The following is a 3,712-nucleotide window of genomic DNA, read 5'->3' as shown; positions in this document are numbered from 1 at the left end:
TTTTTTTTAAATTATTGATTATAATTATTCTTTCAGGAAACGGGTGTAGACTGGGTCTATACACAATCGATATGTTAATTAACATTTCACATTATATTGATTAATTAATGAAAATCATTCATGATCTTGCCATTCTGCCCTTAAACATCGCTCCATTTAAGGAATTTCTTAAAAATTCATAGCGCACAAGGATATCAAATACAAGTGTGCGTATACAAACATGAATATTAACTAGGAACTAGTCCACGGCGGGATTCGGTGATGCGAAGACTGTAATTTGAGGCTCCCTCTCCTCTTCGGACTCGATCTCCAATTTAGATTTGGTCTTTACTTTAGGCTTGGCCTCCACTTGGCGCTTGGTTTCCGCTTTAGGCATGATGTCAACTTGAGGCCTGGCTAACTTGAGTTTCAATCTCATCTTCTTCCAATTTGGGAGCCAAGTAGAATCTTATGTAACTCATCTCTGCCATTTTGTACTCAACTACCCCAGTCAGATCTGACGATAGGCTGAATCACTGATTGTCACTTGGTTTTCCAAAGGGTTGTCTTTGTGAATGAGTTCATATACCTTAAAGCAAATGTCAATGTGACTGGCTCCTCCATTTCTATGACTGTAGCTTCTTCTGGCTGTAAATACCAACATCAACAAGACAAAAGGACCCATAGGTAAGTCCATCTTGTGGCAGTTCTCAATTCTGCAGAAAACAGAAGTAGGCATGTCTAGAGCCCTACATTGCTAAGAGTTATATAACCAAATGCCTAAATATCCACTTTTCAATGGTTCATGTTGAGTTTCAAAATTACAAGCAGCTCTGTTTTATACAAAATAGCTCTGTTTTGTGCCTATTCGCAATGAAGTTATTTTCCTATTAGAAAAAAAAAATTCAAGACTACAAAACGTCTAACCTTGTCCACAGTAGTATTCTGCTTGCAAACAATATTGGTAGTCCCAATATCACCTCTGGTGGAGAACTTCAGACCTTCCTTGACACGGATATAACAACTACAAAAATCACCATTACACCCAGAGTGAGAGTTCTGAATTTCTGAGACCTCTAAACTGTGGAACAACTTAACTATTTTCATTAATAATTAAAAAGTAACTGTAACAAGAAAGAAAGTGAGAATGCAGAATACCAATGTCACCAATGGTGCTAAGGTCCTTGCAAACTCAGCCGATGGCATTCTAACATGGCTTGGAACTCTGCTACATGGATCCCAAGGTGCTCATTGTATATGTCCATCAGCTTCATCTTGAATTTAGAAATCTTATCTTGAGCCTCATGCCAAGAAAAAGCAGCAAGCAATCAAAAAACTCTCGAAATGAATAAAACGCATGCCACATTCAATGAAGAGAGTCGTAATTTCATGTAGCAAACTCATGCATTCGGGCAAACAGCCTAAGCTTAAGCACAGTAAATTTGTACCAAATCCAGCCAATTTATAGACCTATGCACACTTTTTTTCGTTCATTCATTCCAATAACCAACAGAGCAAAGATAAACTCAAAAAATTTATTAAAAGATTAGAAGCCACAGAAAATTTCAGCAATTCATAATTTGCATTTTAAAAGAGCCACAAAAATGATATATCATGATAGGAAAATAGAGTCTAGAATCTTCAACTTAATATCTCTGTAGTAGAAGACCATCAAACGAAAAGCCTCCAAAATATTGTTCCAATGCTCCTATGTAACTATTTTGTTCTTCGATGGAATTTCTATGCATTCACAAAAATGCAAAAAAATAGATAGTTTTCCATTATTTTCCTCACTCTCAAATCAAATGAGACAACATCATCAAAAAAGCATTCAGGATTTCACCTTCTGGACAAAGCTACTATCAATTTTCCTTTCCTACATTCTAAGTAGTGTCTGCATTAGCTCCACATTCACTCCCACGACTGTGTTGCTTCTATCAATGAGGGTAGGGAGTGTGTTTGAAGTTTTGAACTTTGAAAGGATTAGAGTTAGGGTTAGGGTTTCAGGGGTTTGTGAGTTCGTGGATTTCAGATCTAGGTGGAGAAGATGAAGGGGGCACCATTCACTAAGAGAGCATTGGAGGCAGATTCAATGCATTTCATCACTGGGTCCACCCATTGGCTGCAAAATCCCAACTTGTAAAGAACTGCTCTGAGAAAGCCCTATTTTACTCTGTCATAGGCCTTGCTAGCTTTAGGGCCATGTAACCTTCTTTTCTTGTCATTTTAAATTTCATTGTATGTAAAGCCTCAAAAGCAACAATAACATTATCAGTTATTAGTCTATTAGGAATGAAAGCAGATTGAGAAGGTGAAATAATATATGGGAGCACCTTCTTTAATCTATTGGCTATGCATTTAGAAATGAGTTTATAGAGTACATTACAAAGTGAGATGGGCCTGAATTCTGTCACTTTTTTAGGGGCTTTCTTCTAAGGGATGAGAGCAATGAATGTGTTGTTGATGTCTCCCAGGTTGCCATTCAAGTTAAGTACATTCAACACAACTGGGGTTCCACTATTGACCAATGTTTTTGGTAAAATATTGCAGTGAATCCATCTAGTCCTGGGGAACTTAAACCATTCATGTGAAAGAGAACTTCTTCAACCTCCTGTTTGGTGTAATGACTGGTCAATATAGCATTTTGTGTTACAGTCACTCAAGCCTCCAATGATGCTATGCATGCTGCTGGATTACTGAGGTTAGAAGAGGTAAACAAATCTGTAAAATATTCTTTGAATAAATAACTAATTCCCTCTCTCAAGTCTCTTACTTGTCCATTGCTATCCACCAGCTTTTTAATCCCATTTGTTTTCCTTCTATGTGAAGCACATTAGTGAAAATATTTTATATTTCTATCTCCCTCATGCAACCATCTCTATTTTACCCTTTGTTTCCACTTGATATTTTCAGCCTCAAGAATTTTGTCCATTGTTTGTTGCACTTGCTTGATCTCCTCAGTTAGCTGGCCTGTGTTCCTTTCCTATAATTTTGAGAAAAAGTCCATTTTTTCACTGACTTCTCTCTTTGAGTTGTCAAAGGTCTTCTTACTCCATTGTGACAGCTTTAGTTGATAGTTTTTGAGACTTTCACCAGTAGATTGCATTTTGTTTATAGCCTACCTAGGTATCCTCCAAGCTTCCTCAACCAATTTAAACCCTTCTTCCTTAATGACCAACTAGCCTCATATCTGAAAGGCATCAGATGTCTGTTTACAAGAGGTTGCATTTGTTCCATAGTAATCCATATAGGATTGTGAGTTAAGTGCAGGGAGAGTGAATACTCTTGAGTCATTGAATAGGTTTGACCAGGCAGTATTGCAAAAGGCCCTATCAAGCCTTTCTTTGGTGAAAGTCTTCCCTTACCTACCATTTGACCAAGTGAATTTACTTCCAATGTAGCCCATATCACTAAGTCCACAGCTGTTGATAGCATTTCTAAAGGCCTCCATTTGTTTATAAGGTCTTAATGGTCCTCCACACTTCTCTCCATAGCTCAATATTTCATTAAAATCACCTACACACAGCCATCCTATTGAGCTAGTAGTTTTAACTCTAACAAGTGCCAGTTTTCCTGGCTCTTTGTTGTGATTGGATTAACATAGAACTCAGTTAAGTGCTAGGGGACACCATCCTTCATACCCTTAACTTGTAGTGAGATGTGGTGTTGAACATATAACGCCACCTCCGCTTCCATATTTTCTTTCCATAGGAAGGCCAAGCCTCCACTAGAT

The 3,712-nt window shown here is 37.7% G+C and overlaps 1 pseudogene; it reads right to left on the bottom strand.

Moving 5' to 3' along the window:
- Positions 1-262: 262 nt before the first annotated feature.
- On the bottom strand, positions 263-3,414 carry LOC122276854 (annotated as a pseudogene).
- Between the last annotated feature and the right edge of the window lie 298 nt (positions 3,415-3,712).

The sequence above is a fragment of the Carya illinoinensis genome, chromosome 9, assembly GCF_018687715.1.
Source record: "Carya illinoinensis cultivar Pawnee chromosome 9, C.illinoinensisPawnee_v1, whole genome shotgun sequence".
Classification (NCBI taxonomy): Eukaryota; Viridiplantae; Streptophyta; class Magnoliopsida; order Fagales; family Juglandaceae; genus Carya; species Carya illinoinensis.
Note: the sequence above shows the minus strand (reverse complement) of the source record. Positions and strands in the feature narration are given on the sequence as shown.